This window comes from Rhinolophus ferrumequinum, chromosome 2 (genome assembly GCF_004115265.2).
Source record: "Rhinolophus ferrumequinum isolate MPI-CBG mRhiFer1 chromosome 2, mRhiFer1_v1.p, whole genome shotgun sequence".
In the NCBI taxonomy this organism is placed as follows: domain Eukaryota; kingdom Metazoa; phylum Chordata; class Mammalia; order Chiroptera; family Rhinolophidae; genus Rhinolophus; species Rhinolophus ferrumequinum.
In genome coordinates, this window is record NC_046285.1 from 51,760,915 (window position 1) to 51,778,763 (window position 17,849).

The 17,849-nt window shown below is 38.9% G+C and overlaps 1 non-coding gene across 1 annotated transcript; it reads right to left on the minus strand.

The window, feature by feature from the left end:
* Window positions 1-8,651: 8,651 nt before the first annotated feature.
* Window positions 8,652-8,725, minus strand: TRNAV-AAC (transfer RNA valine (anticodon AAC)). The gene has a single exon. It is a non-coding gene; the product is annotated as a tRNA-Val (tRNA).
* Between the last annotated feature and the right edge of the window lie 9,124 nt (window positions 8,726-17,849).

Consider the following 17,849-nt stretch of genomic DNA (forward strand, 5'->3'; position numbering starts at 1 on the left):
GTAAAGCAGTTATTCTTATCAGTGCTTTATAAGTGAGGAAAATGGTCTTGGCCAAGATATTTGGTCTCAATGTCTAATCCATGCTTAATTATAGAGTTCAATTCCAGATCTATTTTAGATAGAGAAAATTCATTTTAGAAGTTGCACCTTACAAATAAACTTTATTTGAATTATTGATACACATCTTATGCTTTAGGAGTAACATTTTTTTATGTGTTTGAGTTGTTTTTTATTTTAATATGAAAATTCAGAAATTATTTTGTTTTGAGGGTTATATGCCATTTAGAAAAATCTCAAAAAAAATACTCAGTGGCTGGAGATGCCTACATGCATGTGATTTGGTTGCATTCTGCAAACCATCATTTCCCACTGTATTCCATGGAGCCTTCAGTCCCACAGCATGTTCCATGGAAAATATTCCATGAGCAAATAAGCTTTGCACATGCAATATATTCATTCCCTTACCCCCTTAGAGATTTGTAATAATGCACATCATCGTATTAAAGGGCCTGAGACATCTTGCATAAAGAACCTGTTGAAAACTTGGTTTAACCTAGCATTTTTAAACATACTTGACCATAATCACCTTACCTCCCTCTTCCCTCAAGTAGCATCCCAAATAGGAGTAAGAGAGTAGACGAGGGTCTCCAATATCATATGTAAGTTGAACTTCCTCCTAAAAAAGGAAGAGCGTAGTTTACCATTGAAAGAAGGAAAAATACGGTAGCAATAACTGCACAGTATTTATGGATTGCATATAATTTGCCAAGCATAAGACCTTAATTTTTCGGTAACTTATTCAAGAAACTAAAATACATATCCAGGACAGATGAGGATGTGATTGATGTGGTTGGTACACGCTGGTGTGGTTCAGTTTTGATATGACTACAGGCATACGTGGTACTACTGCACTTCGCAGATCCTACGTGTTTTACAAATTAAAGACAAGACCCACCACCAGTACTGGGAAATGAAAAAATTTCTGTGACTCGATTTATTGCAGTGATCTGCAACTAAACCCACAATATCTGAGGTGTGCCTGCATTGCTCAAAGACTTGCTGCTTTAAGCAATTTTCAAAACGCCTTGGACTCCCCATCAGCTCTTGCATAACTGGCTGACGAGCACATCTGCTGCTCATTGGAAAAATAAAAGAGCAGATAGCAAATCTCCCTGGTCTGTGGATCACACCCGCAAGCCTTGCTTAGCTACCCCAGCAAAGTGTTTTGGGGGCCGAGGGTTTGGATCCTACACTTTAAATTTGGCTTTGACTCATCTAGTTTTTTATTTGAGGAATTATTTGGAGGAGGTAATGCTGGAGAGTAGGTAAGTGAGGGTGGATTTGGCAAGTGTTTAGTCATGATTTTATCTCAACTGCCCAACCTGAAATTATTTTCTGTGAGTTTGCCAAGTGAGTGTTCAGCATTTCAGTTGTATTGCCAATGGGAATTGGAATTGGAAGAGAATGCTTATAAATTTTTATTCTCTGTTTAATTCTTTTTGGATTGATGACAGAGTGTTGACTAGAAATAGAAGAGGATTGTGCAAGGAGATCTTTTGTATTTAATATCATTTGACCTCACTTTTTAGGCAAAGGGAATTATACAGCTTTCCAATATGCCGTAAAATTATTCAACTTGAAAGTGTTACCGATAATAGACCTAGCAAACATAGGAAAAAGAAAGTTTAGTTTTACTCTTGTTTAGTTACTCTCCCTGGTATCTGTCTCTTACAGAGCAATTATTTAAAAGACAGAATGTATTTTCATCTCCCTATGTATGAGGGATGCCCAAGTGAAAAATAAGCACTTTATTGTAGGGCATCATGTCAAGCTAATTGGGAGATGTGAACATAAGACTCTTTCCCAGCCTTTAAAGATTTCCAAACATTCTTGTACACACAGAGCAGAGAGCACTGCTTTGAGGGAACCAGGAAGACGTAAGCAATATACGTAGCCTCCCCAGCCATTCTGGAGGCCTTTCTGGTAGGGAATGCCGAGCTACTTATAATTAGCAAGACTTCGTTACTTAGCAGATTTTTATGTAGTTTCCAAGCTGAAAACCAAAGACAGACCTCTTTAGTCACTGACCACAAAATTGTTACTAGGCGAGATAGATCCCACAGAAATCAGAAATTTCCAATGATTTTTTTTAAAACAAAACCTAATCCAAAATGTTGGATTTCAGAAGTTGAACTTGAAGCCTATTTGTGGATCGTTGCCAATTAAACTCCTGCTGCCATTTTAGTAAATCATTTTAATGGGGTAGTGAGGTAAGGTGGAAGAGACCACAATTATGGGAGTCCCACTCCAGTTTGAAGCTCAGGAAATGTGCTCTGGTACAGTGCTAACTTGGAAAAACAAATCCCCACTTTCCCAAGTTGGAGTGTCTTGAGTTTTTCATGGTAAATCACGAAGTATGAAATCCAATCTAGGAATCTTAAAAGCAGCACTAGGGGGAAAAGTTGGCCAGATTGCAAAGACCCGGAATAGGATTCTTTCTCATTCTAAGCTTCAGGCATTGATCTGTAGACCTAAACTAGAGTCATCTGAAATTTATGATCTGGATGAGGACACACAGATAAATGGAAAGTCTAGAGGGAAAGATGTTTAGTTTGGAGAACATTATTAAACATTTTTAAAGTACCAACTATATGCCCAGGAAGTTGCTGGACAATGTGCCTGAAAAGGTAAATAAAAGGTGGTTCTTAGGAAAAAAGTATTCAATTACTGTGACCAAAATCAACATACAGGATGGAGAGGTAGAACAGAGAGTACAGGATGTCTGTTGATTACATTAGATGTCTCACAGATATCAAACCAAGTCCAAAGCTAAGCTCTTTATTTTTCCTCCAGCTATCCTTAATTTTTCTTATCTGCCACCCAAAACATTCTCCCAAAATCAATAACTTAGCACCTTATTTCTCAACATTGATTCTTTTTTTTTTTTAAGATTTTTTTTTTTATTATTGGAGAAGGAGTACAGGACTTTATTGGGGAACAGTGTGTACTTCCAGGACTTTATTCCAAGTCAAGTTATTGTCCTTTCAATCTTAGTTGTGGAGGGTGCCATTCAGCTTCAAGTTGTTGTCCTTTCAGTCTTAGTTGTGGAGGACGCAGCTCAGCTCCAGGTCCAGTTGCCGTTACTAGTTGCAGGGGGCATAGCCCACCATCCCTTGCGGGAGTCGAATGGGCAACCTTGTGGTTGAGAGGATGCACTCCAACCAACTGAGCCATCCGGGAGCTCAGCGGCAGCTCAGCTCAAGGTGCCGTATTCAATCTTAGTTGCGGGGAGTTGAACTGGCAACCTTGTGGTTGAGGGCCCACTGGCCCATGTGGGGATCGAACTTGCAGCCTTCGGAGTTAGGAGCATGGAGCTCTAACCACCTGAGCCACCGGGCTGGCCTCAACATTGATTCTTTTCATTCTCAGAAATATGCAAAAACAGTCTGTTAGTAAACCTTTTCGACTCGTACCTCCATGATATATCTTAAATCTCTGCCTTTCTCCAACCCGTACTGCAGTATCCTAGTTAAGCCACTATCATGCTTCGCCTGAACTCCTGTCACAACCTCCTAAGTGATTTCACCACTTCCATTATGTCCCTTTCCAATTCGTTTTCTGTGACAGCAAGTGTTGCTGCCCAACTTAAAAGCCCTTCAGTGATTTCTCTAGCACGCTTAAGAATGAGTCCTTTTTTCTTACAAAACTACTGGCCCCTGCCTACGTCTTCAAATCTTGTGCCACACTCCTGCTTAATTATTAGTCATACTTTTTATATTTTTCTGTTTTCTGCAAATTCACTAAATTTCCCCCCCTTTATTGAGGGCCTAGACACTAGCAAGTCCCTTTGCCTGAAATGTTCTTCATTAAACCGTCATTTGGTTTTTCTTCTCATTATTTAGGTTCAGACATAACTTCTCCAGAGGTGCCATTCCCTGCCAACCCTATCTAGAAACGCTGCCTTTCCTATTATTCTCAGACCCTTGTTTCCTTATTTGTTTGGTTTACTTGGTTGTTGCCTGACTTCCTCTCTAAACAGAAAATTCAAGAAAGGCAGGAACTCTCTTACTCCAGTATTCTCAGAGTTTTCTATGGGCCAGCTCAGCAGCAGCCTCAATAAATGTGGGTTGAATTATTAAAAGGAAGATAATTGTTCATAATGTGATTTATCTTTTCCTTCCTGTTACCCTTTAGCATCTTCATATACTTAATGTTTGAATATTAGAACTAGAAAGGATTTTAGAGATCAAATAGTCTAATGTCCTCGTCTTTCAGACATGTCAACCCAGGCAAAGAGAAGTCAAGATTACCCAGCTCGTTTTGGCAGAGGAGAGACTAGAATCTAGTTTCTCTGACACCTTATTTTCACAATAAATCTCTCCTTGCATTGAACAGCTGCGGCCCTGTCTTGGCTTGGTAGTTGTATTTTTTGTATGGAGGGAGTTATGAACTCATGCGGCATCATCTGAAAATTAGCTCTTTCACCCAAGTAAAATTTCTTGAAACAGCTCTAGTACCAAATCTCCAACTTTTAAGCATTTTGGAAATAAATCTTGCTAAAGAGTGGTACGTTTTCCAATATTCACAAAACAAGGGTCCCAGACATAATCTTTATTTATTGACTCCAGTTCTTAATGAAAACTTTGAGTATTGTACTGTCTGAAATACAGTCTTGCCCCCAAGAGCCCAGTGAAGGAATTTTCCCCACGCCTTAATATGCTGGTCTTTTTTAAAAGTCAGACATCTCAGGGTAGTTACCACCTTCTGGATGTGGGCTTTGTGGCTGTTTTCCTTGATGCCAAAAGGCTTGTTTTCATTCCCAGCTTCCTGTCTGTTTCTGGTTGTAATTGCTAAAATGCTCACACCTAGGTGAATGGACTGTTACTGTAATGTAATACTTCTTAAATTTGACCCAGCCCTGCTGTTTTAGGAAGGTCCTTTACACTTTTGAAAAGGTATCAGTTGTTAGGTTCTGTGGCCCAACTAGAACATGAGTCAAAAAAGTTCTATGAATTTTGAGAACCAGACTTTGAATACTTTGAACACTTAGCTTTCTCTTGTGCCCAAATTGTGGAAAATCACGTATGTGGACAAGATATCTTCTGAAAATTAAAATGGAAGGGTATTGTTTTACCTTATTCTTTTAGATAATTTTCAAGCTTAGTTGTCAATGCAAGTGAGTAAAAAGTGTGATGACTTTTCAGTTATTTTAAATGGTGAAAAGATCCATTTGCTGGATTTACATATAGGTAGAGGGTGTTGATAGACCAATAAAAGATGTGAGTTAGAAACATGCCTTGAATATTTCAAACACACTAACTACATTACATGAATTAACTTATTTAATTCCCAAAGCAAGAGGGCTAAAGTGACAAGTAGATTTAGGATCACCTAGATCATGGTGACCTTGAGAATTGACTTCATTGACCTTTGTGAAGGTGGAAGCCATGTGGCAGGGGGCTGAGGAAGAATGGAAGCTGTAGAAATGAATATTGCATGTGGAGGCAGCTCTTTTAAGAAGTTTAGTTGTAAAACGGAAGATGGAGATAGAACAACAGATGAGGGGAAGCAGAGATTTGTGTTTATAATTTTAGGAATTTTTTAGTATAGACTTAGGAAATAGGGAGAGGAGTTTCACCTTTTATAGGGAGAGGTATGAATTCGTACAGGTATGAATACACTTGTTACAAGATAAAGTTGAAAAATCCATCACCAGCAATAACAGTTTGAAAAGAGACCTATGAAAGGAATCAATAACCCTGCCTACTGTTCTTTGAAGTAGCTTCCTCCTCAGTGCACATTATAATGTACACATAATATTTATTAATCATCTCATTATGGCCTCTTCTCAGCTTGTTCTGTTAATGCAATACCTAAAGCACATCATTGTTTTTCATAGTGTAGGTTTATGAGAATTATGTTAATACTTTCCATTGCTTAACATGTCATTTGCCTTCAAAAGATCATCTATTTTTAAACCATTAATTAGACTCTAAACAGATGGCACAACAACTAAAAACGCATTTTTAGAGTCAGAGGCTTTGATATAAAATTAGAACCCCAAACTACGGTTCTTTGTGCACACATCTTCTTAACTAAAGTTATTGCATCCAAAATGTAGTTATAATAACAAAGTACTGTTGGCAAAAAAAAAAAAAAAAGGCTATTGAGAAAAACGTTTAAAATTACCACCCTCCATTTTTTGTTAAGTGAAATTTTGGACAGTAAAAGTGGCAGGTCTTGGAGAAGGGATATTCCAACTCGCCAAAACAAGACATAAGGCACAGAGCTAGATAGTTTGGAGCTAATTTTGGAGTTCAGCAGTCAAAGCAAGATTTTTTAAAAGGGTATCTGAGAAAAAACAGATTTAAGTTTACATTCTTTTGTTTAAACTCAACGTGTACAAAACTAAACTCATAAAATTTCCCTACCAAACAATGCCACAATTGTGGAGCAGTATCTTCCTGTCACCCAGACCATTCAAAGTCATTTTTGATGCCCTCCTTGCCCTCACCTTTCCATCTTATAAATTACTAAGCTGTCAATATTACCTTCAAAATATCACTTGAATCTGTCCTTTTCTAACTTCTCTGTAACTTCTGACTCTGGTCTTTTATTACCTACTTTCCAACTAGACTCTCTTTCAGTCCCTCCTCTGTCACCCTTGCTAATCTACATCCATCCTGCTCTGGGATGTTGCCGTAATTTCCTCTTAAAACAAATGTGATCATACATTAAAATATTCCCAGTTGAGAAGCCCCTGGCTCCCTACACCTGCAGGATAAAATAAAAATTCAGCCTTTAGGTCCTTTATGCTCTGGCCCTGGTCCACCATTCCAGCCATGTTTTTACCTTCTGTATGTTCCCTGGGTTTGGATGAAGCCCGGCTTCTCTATTTTCTCTAACATAGCTCTTGCTTTCATAGCTTTTTTTCTTTTCTCTATCTACCTTCTATCATTCTGATATTTTCTGTCTTTTAGGTCAAGTTCTACCTCTTTGATTAAGCTTTTCCATATGCGATTTTCTTTTCCCTTTGCATCCCTATAACATCATGTTCATTTCTCCCTTATCTTGTTCTGCTCTGTGTTATAATTATTTGTGTACCTGTCTTCCCCTGGACTAATCACATCTTTTTTATATTTTCTAACACATAGGAAGGTACATGACAACTGTTGAATTATTCTTGAGTCTTGTGGTATATTGACTAGTGAAGCATTGGTATGTGATTCCAGTCTGGAATGATGGATCCCTAGCGTGAATTTACAGCTGGATGTGGGTGGAGGGACCAAGAAGATCTTAGATTTCAATGCCTTAAACCTGTTTCTCTGTTGGATTAAAAAAACAAAACAAAACATAGCTACATTGCTCTTCCTTCCTCTTTTCTCTAGATCTGGGCACCAAGGAAACTTGCTGGATTGCCAAGGTATTATCTATATGCAGATTCCAACAGATGGAATTCGAGCTCCCACAGATAACATCTATTCAGTTTAGATTGAGCTGAGTTTATCCTTCTATGCAAAGCCTTACAATAATCAAAGGAGACAGGGGATAGTGATGTCATGGTCCCTCTCAGAGGACTGGAGTAGGTTTGACTTGAACAGCTTTCTGCTTCCAAATGCTGATTAGCAGAAAAACACATGATATTTTATAGTTTTCAGTGACGTGGGTTCATGGAGATAAAAATGTTAATTTCAGCAGCTCTGTCAATTTTACTCAGAGAAAAGGTGTCAGAACACTGCACCATCACCAAAAATAGCTTCTTGAAGGCACTGGGTGCCTGAATTTAGAAAGGTTAAAAATAAAAATAAAAACATTTTACATACTATTCAAATGGTGGTAAAATATGCTGTGCTTTACACAAGGACTTGTTCAGTGTGCTTATTTATTATCAGGATAGTTTCTTGCATAACCCAAACGATAAAAATCTTCTGCCAAGTTTTCATAAATTTCCCAGGTTTTTTCTTCTGTCTCTTTCCTTTTAAGCTACTTTACTGATTTAGGAAGACTTATTTAATAGTATTTTGTTATCTGCATGCATCTTGATCCAGTTTTGAAGAGAATTTGTTTTTGGGTGCTATTCAATTCCAAGAGAACAAGTTAAATAAGGTGGGTGGATGAGTAGCTGGTTGGCAGCTGGTTTTAGAATAGCTTTGTTCTTAATCTAGTTTGCTTCAATTACACATTACTCCAATTTCCTTCTTACATTCAAACAGCAAAAATAGGTTTTGCTAAATATTGTTAAAGTAAGTGAGCAGTTATAAAAATATGAAATAGGATGAGTTTGTGGATATGGAATCACATTACACTATTGAAAACAAATGATGCTTTTTTACACGATGATGTGATGACAGAAATAGCACTGCCATGGTACTACATGTATTAGGTTTTATTGAGATTGAAATCACTTTTCCTGAAAAGTAACAAATACAGTGAAAGCTTGGTATGACATGAGTCATTCCTAAGGTGCCTCTAATACTCGCCTGAGATCCTCTCTAGATCTGACAACATAGGATACTAGCAATTTGACAAAGTCTGCGCCTTGGTCTTTCAGCTAACAACTGATTTGTGACTTTCGTCCTTATCCATTGTATAACATCAGTATTGATTTTTTCTTAACTATTTTTTTTTTTTAAGGAGGGCCCAATTCACAGTGGCCCATGCAGAGATCGAACCAGCAATCTTGGTGTTGTTAGCACCACGCTCTAACCAACTTAGCTAACCGGCCACCCCAGTATTGATCTTTTTTTAATCTGTCAGATTCTTGAAGCTTTGTATGAAGAATGGTATAGACACAGACTTGTAGAATCTTAGAAAAGCACAGCATGTTTCATAGAAGGTATGTGTGTCAAGAGTGTCACTTTTGGTGCAAGTGATAGAAACCAAATCTTAAGCAGAATAGAAATGTATGACTTGCATAACTCTAAAGTCCAGAGGTAGATCTGACGTTAATTATGGCTGAATTCTCATCAGGTCTCTGTCTCCACCTTTGGACTCTCCTTCTCCCCATCCTGGCCTCATCCTCTCCACCTAGTGGTAGAGTTGCCTGCTGGTACCTGTTCTACAACATTCTTAGCGGCTTGAGATGCCAGAGAGAGAGAGCATCCTTCCCCAGCAGTTTGGCAGAAATTCAGGGAGGACTCTGATTTGGCGCAGTATGGGTCTCGTGCTTTTCCTTCTGGAACAGTCACTGTTGTGTGTACGTAGGGGGCGGGGATGCAGGTGGCAGAGTGCAGATGGAGGATTCTGGGCAGGCCTGGATCTCATGTTTACTACTCCGTAGACCAAGAAGAATCACTAGGGAAGAGGGAGGGCTGATTCCCTGAAAGAAGTGACAATGGCAGAGAATGCCCTTCTGTGTACTTACTCAAACCCTTTATATTATTCAGAACTTCGGGAGAGGCTAATTTCACTTATTGCCTGAGTTCTACAACACTTGATAAATATATCTGAAATGTACATTCAGTTTTTCTGTTTAAAAATGTTTTTATATGTACATTTTCTGTGTGAAAAATAAATTTCAGATCCAGATTCTAGATTTGGAGAAGTTACTTTAATGAACTCTCTTGGTTGTACGACTCAATTAGTAATAGTAATAATGGCTAACATGTGTTGAGCACTTTTGTTCTAGAAATTCTAAGGGTTATATATGTACTATCTCATTTCATCTTCAAAACAACCCTAATATGGTAGGTACTATTATTATTATCACTATATTACAAGTGAGCAAATTGGGACACTGAGAAATTAAGGTCCTGTCCAAGGCCACCATGGTAACTGGTGCATCCAAGATTCCAAGCCAGGCAGTCTCTAGAGCCACGCTCGTCTTAACAGGTGTACCGCGTTGCTGCCTAAGTCCATGTTACACCCCCTTCATCTACTATTTGTGTTGCTCTTTGCATATTTTTGCTTCTATCTTCTTACCACGTGCATAATAAAATCCACGCTCTCTGCCATGGCCTGCAGGGCTATGCATGACCTTGCCCTGCCTGCCTCTCCAGCGTCCACCACTCTCCCCCCTTACTTACTTTTGCTATTCCTCAGACATGAACCCCAAGTTCATTCTGACCTCCAGAACTTGATAAATTCTGTCCCCTCTGCTCGGATGGCCCTTTCTCCAGTTTACTGTCTAGCTTGTTCTCTATTCAAGTCTCTGTCCAATGTTACCTCCTCCCTGATCACACTACAACTTTTGTCCTGTTTTATTTTTCCTCATACCATTTATCACTCTTGAAATTGTCTACTTGTTTGTTCTTGTTTTTGTCAGTGTCCTTTTCCACTGAAATGCAAACTCCATGAATATGGGGACTTTGTTTTGTTCACGATGTGTCCCTGGTGTCTAGAGCATTACCAGGCTGCTGGTACTTTAATTTATTTAATTTATGCATTCAAATTAAATGAATAAATACATTTAATTTTTCCCAAGAGTCAATGAGGTAGATAAGGCAGAAAACATTATATCCTTTTTATAGTTGAGATGGTCTGAGAAAGATAAAATAAACACCTCAAATGTATTGGCTAATAAGTGGTTAGGACTAAAGTGAGACTAAAATCCCTCCGTCTTCACTCTCAGGTTTGGGCATTTTTCAGTGTACCACTATGGTCTGCCTGATGTCATCTGTTTTCTCTTCACTGCTTCCAGAGTGGTTACAAAATATTTCTGAAATTACCGTCTGCATCACTCATCACAGCAACCAAACCACAGCTAAGATTGACTCTAGTTTGAGAATTCTTAAGTTAGTGGCTCTAACTTTTGCTGTTTCTTTACATGATTTTTTTATGACTAAAACTGAAATATTTATAAACTACGTCCTTTTCTCCATCTCCCATTCCATATGTAATCAGAACATTTAGCTAACCCCAAGTCTTTGCTTAATTTGAATGAATTAATTCATTTATTCAAATAGAGTTGAATTCCGTTTTTCTATTTACTGATATAAGTCATTTAATGTCTCTGGGCCCCAGTTTCCTCATTTAGTAAATGAGGATAATAATAGTACCTACCTCACAAGGCCGTTCTGATGATTAAATGAGAGTATGTAAAGTACATAGCAATGGCCCAATAAACAGTAGTTATGAACTGTATTGCTGTGTTCTGTGCACTCACTGATGTGAGAATACAACAATGAACAATGAAGCCAGATTTGAGCCCTTCTCCCTCAGAGCTTTCAATCTAATAGAGGGATAGTTAAATAAACAACATACATCAAGTACTCTAAAGGAGGGTGGTGTCCACCTTGGTGTTATCCTTCACTCCTCTCCTCTCACACCCCACATCCAGCCCATCAGCAGATGTCGTCAGCTCTACCTGCACAAAAACAGTCAGAATTTGACATCTTGCCACCTTGACTGCTGACACCCTGGCCCAGACCTTGATCCATTCTCACCTGGATTACTCTAATAGCCTCCTACCTGGTCTCCCTGCTTTCACCCTTGACCCCTCCAGTTTATTTGCCACAGAGCACCCAGGATGATCCTGGTAAAACTTAGATCATGGCATTTGCTGTAGGCAGAATAATGCGCTCCCCAAAAGATGTCTTTGCCCTAATCTCTGGAACCTATGAATACGCTACGTTATATGACCAAAGGACTTTGCAAACGTGGTTAAGGACCTGAGATGCAGAGATTACTCTGGATTATTCAAGTGGGCCCAACCTAATCCATGAATCTTTAAAAGCCGATAATCTATCCTGGCTGTGGTCAGAGGGAGATGTGACTACAGAAGAATGGTCACAGAAATGTACATTGCTGGCTTTGAAGGAGTAAGAGGGCCCCTGAAGCTAGAAAAGGCAAAACCGATTCTCCCCTAGCGCCTCCAGAAGAAATACAGCCCTACCAGTACCATGATTTTATCCAAGGGAGACCTGTGTCTAACCTCTCCTGCCAGAACTGTAAGATTATAAATTTGTGTTATTTTAAGACACTAAATTTGTAGTAATTTGTTAGAGCAGGAATAGAAAACTAGTATTTTACTCCTCTGCTCAGAACCCTCCAGAGGCTCCCCTTCTCTCACAGTGTAAAAGACAAAGTGACCTGCGAGGCCCCACCCCTCTGGCCCCTTCTCCTCTCCGACCTCACTTTCTTCTGACCCCCCCAGCTCACTCTGCTGCAGCCACTCTGGCCTCCTTACTGTTCCGTGAACCCCGCCAAGCACTCTCCCCACTCAGGGTCTTTGCACTGGCTGTTCTCTCTTTACAGACTTTCTTCTCCAGAAATCCACATGGCCGTCTCTCACTGCCTTTGTTTTCTATTGAGATGTCATTCCTCAATGAACCCTTCCCTGTAGACACGTGCCCCTCGTCCTATGCACGCCCTACCCACTTCATTCTGCCTTATTTTTCTAATTAACACGTATCACCAGCTGCCATTATTTAACGGCGGCGTGTTTCTTATCTCCCCCGCCCCTTTTCAGAAAATATGAGGGCAAGGACTTGGTCACTTTTGCTACTATGTCTCCTTGCATGGAGTAAGTGCTCAGTAAATATTTATCAAATGAATGGATGAATGAAGGGGAGAGGGGGGAAGGAGGGAAAGAGAAAGTGCTATGAGAACACAGAGGGGACATCTAAGGTGATACAAGGGAATGAGGAAAGACCTAGAGTGAAACTTGCATAGGAGTGAACCAAACGCAGGAGGTGACTCATTTTAGACATGGGGAACAGCATGTGTGAGGTCTTGTAATTGGCCAGGAGACGAGCATATAGAGGCAGCATGATGAGGCTGGGAGACTATTTTAAGCAATTGGATTCACCATTAACTCTTGAGGGGAAGAGTGACACAGGGACCAAGAGAACTAGACAGCTGCTTGATCAAATCCTAGCTCTTCCTCTGATAGCAGTAAGACTTTGGGCTGCTTGGTTGCTCATCATCTTTGTAAGACATGTGTGATAATAACCTGTCCCTTTAGAGCTAATATGAGGGATAAACACGGGGAATATATGTAAAGTGTTTTGAAGGTGTCCTGGCACATTTTAAGCATGATGTGAGTATTAGCTATTATTATTACTGGCAACCAGAGGTCACTGAAGAATTTCATGCAAAGGACTGACATGACAGGAATTGTTTGAAAAGCCTTGCTATGGCTATGTGTGCATGTATGGAGAATGACAAGCAGGGAAAATAACTGTCTTCTGAAAAGGGCTTTACGTGAAATATGAGACCTTTTTTTGAACTAAGAGTGGTGATTACTCTTATTTTCAGAAATGTTTACTATGTAGTTTAAAATGAGTTAGATGGTTCAGTATGAAAGAACACAGGAGTTTTTGCTTATGTGGTCATAGGCCAATTTTGTGGGTCAAAAACAGCTTTTAAAAAACAATAATAGCTGGGTATCTACCCAAAAAATCTGAAAACATTTATACATAAAGACACGTGTGCTCCAATGTTCATTGCAGCTTTGTTTACAGTGGCCAAGACATGGAAACAACCAAAATGTCCTTCGATAGATGATTGGATAAAGAAGTTGTGGTATATATACACAATGGAATATTATTCGGCAGTAAGAAAAGATGATATAGGAACATTTGTGACAATATGGATGGATCTTGAGAGTATAATGCTAAGCGAAATAAGAAAAAGCAGAGAACCATATGATTTCACTGATATGTGGTATATAAACCAAAAACAACAAAAGAACAAGACAAACAAATGAGAAACAAAAACTCATAGACACAGACATAGTTTAGTGGTTACCAGAGGGTAAGGGGAGGTGGGGGGTGGGAGATGAGGGTAAGGGGGATCAAATATATGGTGATGGAAGGAGAACTGACTCTGGGTGGTGAACACACAATGGGATTTATAGATGATGTGATAAAGAATTGTACACCTGAAGTCTATGTAATTTCAATAACAATTGTCACCCCAATAAATTAAAAAGAAAAAAAAACAATAGAAAACAGTGCATAGCATTAGGGAAGGGTTTTACTATGTCATGCCATTTCTGTTTTAATTACATATATGGATATATTTATCCTCACATGTGTATATATTACTCACACTCATTGGTGAACTGGTAAAACGTATTTCTGACCGTGGATCAAACATAATTTCACAAGTGTGAGGAGCACTGCTTCATGGGACCTTTTCTAATTCTCGTTCTGCAAACTAGCAGTGTCACCCTGGGTGAGTCCTTTCCAGGATGTTTAAAGTTCTTTTGGTTCCATAACATCATGACTCTAGATGTAGGCAATCCACCATGTTTGGGTGTGTGGCCAAATGTCTTGCTGTGACATAGTTAAAAGGCAAAACCCAACCACTCCTTAAGGGACGGCCCAAGGAAGCAGTTGGCAAGGTACAAGCCATAGCAGAACAGCTGCAGGAGGCTCATTTCAGATCCCAAAGTACCTTGTGTTTCCAAGTGAGGGAGTGGGAGGAAGGATGGGGAGGTGTGAATTGTTTATCTCCATAGTGCCACCCCCTCTGCTGGCTTAGCGAGTCAGGCACATCCACACGCTGCTCACAGCTCAGTGGCGCTGCCCCTGCCCACCCTGGTCCCTTTCCGCTGCCAATTACGCAATCAGCGGAGGAGAACCGTGAGGGCTGGCATGTGCAGCAGAAGACTAGAGGTCCCCACATGCCCGAAGGTCATCTCTGCAGAACTTCTTTGTCAGAAGTTGCCTGGCAGGTCAGCTGCTCCATGGGTGGAGGGAAGGGTTGACTCTGGCTAATTATATGTATGTAGCAATTTAACGAATGCCAATGGGGCGCCACACCCCCTTCGTCAGTGGCAGCATGCCACTGGCACTAGCCCACCTCTTTTGCTGCAGAAAATCTCCTAATTCTCTGGAGGAGGAAAGACAGCTGGAAGTCAGAACTGGGAGGAGCTGGACTAGTGGTGGCTGGGACCAGGGAAGCTGGACCATTTCTGTTATTTGAGTTTGACTATGTTGTGACCAATCCTGTAGAAATCCCAGTGCATTGGATAGTATTATACTTCCAGGCACTGAGGCCCCCCGGGGTCTGGGCGAGGGTGGGGGTGGGTTTGGGGGTGGGGAGGTGGGAAGTGGGTGGGTGGTAAGGCGTGGGGGTGGGGTTTAACCCTTTGAACTCCAGGACTCTGCCACTTCTCTATTTTCTTTACTCACTAGAAACATCTTTCTCCTTGCTTTCCCACAGCACATACATCTGGTGTTTTGAATGTGTACTTTCAGATATATAGCATTTTGGCAAGCATTCATTTTGGTGCAAAAGGCTATTAGTAATGCCCGCATTACAAGGAATATTTCCCTCTGGTGAAACAAAACGTCTTTTTAAAAGACTTTTTTTTGAAGTCATAATTGTAATGTAGATCTGTCCCCTGATGTAGGGCAGTATGCTCAAAGGAACTAATAAATAAGTAGAATTCGTCATCTCCCAACCCCATTTTTAGCAACAAGAAGCCACCTTGTCATCAGGAAAGATTGAGGAATGAGGCAACTAAGAAACACTGTGGTAGATAGTTTGGGATAGGTGGCTTCTGAGCTTTTCTAGTAAGGGACATATTTGGCTCCGTTCCTACTATTGATAAAAATTAAAGAAATGTTTTTAATTTCAGCCACAGAAGTCAATAGCTTGGTTTTATCTATCAACGCCAATTTTATGAGTGAAGAAGAGGAAAAAGAAGACAAACTTATTTCTATTGCCTTCTACTTCCCCAGCCCTTCTGCCAAGAGCCTAGAGGCAGTTAATGGGAAAAGCAAGATATTCACAAGAAGAGCAGTAAGTGTTCATGCTGAAGGTCGTGGGTGGTCTTGGGCAGTGAAGGAGAGAAGCAGGCAAGTCCTCAAGATTTGAGCAGCCCCTGGCATAGACCTACCCTTCACTGCATACTCCTGTCTACATGTGCAAACGTTCAAAGTATTTAAATCCTAACCAGCAACAAAGCTAGAGTTCCCTAATATTTGGACTAAATCTTCATTTTCTTATTTGGGAACACCAAATTTTCTTAAAAATAATAAAAGCAAAGAAAATAGGGTATGTGTTTTGATGCTCACTAAAAGGAAGTACCAAAATGTCCTTGTGATAATACCACATCCTCATGTGTAAGCACTTTCAAAGCCACAAATTCAGCATTAAAGAGAGGTTTCAGTGGAAGTGCACGTTAGTTGGCTAACAGTAATGGGAATAGAAATTAAGCTTGCATAAATTCCTCTTGGAACTCAGGAAAATGTTTATCTTTCCTAACATACTGGTATGAGTTCTTTCCTCAGTTAGAACAATACAACAGTGTATTTTCTTTTTTACTCTTGTTAAAAAAAAAGCCTAGGTTCTCGGCATAATTTTTTACTCTCTTTCCCGTCGGTTTTCATTTTTTTTAAATTTTTTTATTTAACTGTCTTATTATTTAATTTTTTTTAATTCAGGAGATATGTAGGATATAAATAATTTAAATAAAGTAAATAGATAAAATTTGAAACTCTTCAGGATCCCCTTTTCTTGGAATAATAGGTCGGAAAAAAATTTTTTCTGATTACAAAAGTAATGTATATGTTTACATAAAAAGGAGCACCTACATAAAGGAATAAAGCAAAAGAAATAATCACTGCTAACGATGGATTTATTACCTTTTTTTCCCTAAGAAACATTACATGATATTCTACTATATGGATATATTATAATTTAAACAATCTATTAATAAAAATGTAGGATATAGGATATATTCTCTTTTTCTCTAGAAACAACACTGTAACAAATTTGCATAGATAGGTCTGTGTATATGACCTATCTTTGTCTTAAGATAAATTCAAAAGCGTTTTGATACACATTGCCAACTTGTCCTTCAGAACAGTTCTTTGCTCCTACTAACAGTGTATGACAACCTCCCTCTGCACAGTCTCAGCAATATTTACTTAATATTTTCCCCTTATACATGTTTCCTGTTTCCTGTATGAAGATAGTTTATATTCTCATGAACCAGAGTTCTCAGAATTATGGAGCACAGTCAGCCATGCTTCTTTTGAACAGTAGACACTTCCTTCTGTGTTGTGTGTGGCGGGAGGCTTTGGATTTGCCTGCCACCCTCTGTAATAAGAAAGCCCATATCTCTCATAAAAGAATGTATTCATATGGGGATGTGAAATACAGCATAAGGAATATAGTCAATAATATTGTAATAACCACGTATGGTGCCAGGTGAGTACTAGACTTATCAGGGGAATTGCAAGTTATATAGATGTCTAACCTCTGTGCTGTACACCTGAAACTAATATTATAGTGAATGTCACCTGTAATTGAAAGTTTAAAAGAAAAGAATGTCTTCATAATCTCTGAGTATGGAAGAATTCCTTTAAACACAAAAAGTACAAATCATAAAGGAAAAAATAGATTTGACTACATTACTGTCAATTACTTCTGTTTATCAAAAGATGCTATAAAAAAGAAAAGAGTAGGCATAACTTGGAGAAGATATTTGTAACACATATAATTGACAAAAGACTAATATTTAGAACATATAAACATGTTCTGCACATAAAGAAAAAAGGACTTAAAAATTGGGCAAAAGACATGAATAGACATTTCACAGAAGAGGAAACATGAATAACCAATAAGCATGTGGAAAGTTGTTAAACCTCATTAATAACAAAGGAAATAGAATTTTATATATATATATATATATATTTGTATATAATATAAAATAAATATATATAAAATATATATAAATATATATAAAATAAAATTATATATATATATATATATATATATATATATATATATATATATATATTTCAATGAGATGCTTTTTATACCATTATTCTAAAACAGCTGACAGACCACAGTGTAAGGATATGGAGTAATAGGAGTTCGTACAGGGTGTCGTCAATACAAAATGATTTAACATATGGCAAACAAGTTGCCTCTGTTTTACAAAGTTGAGG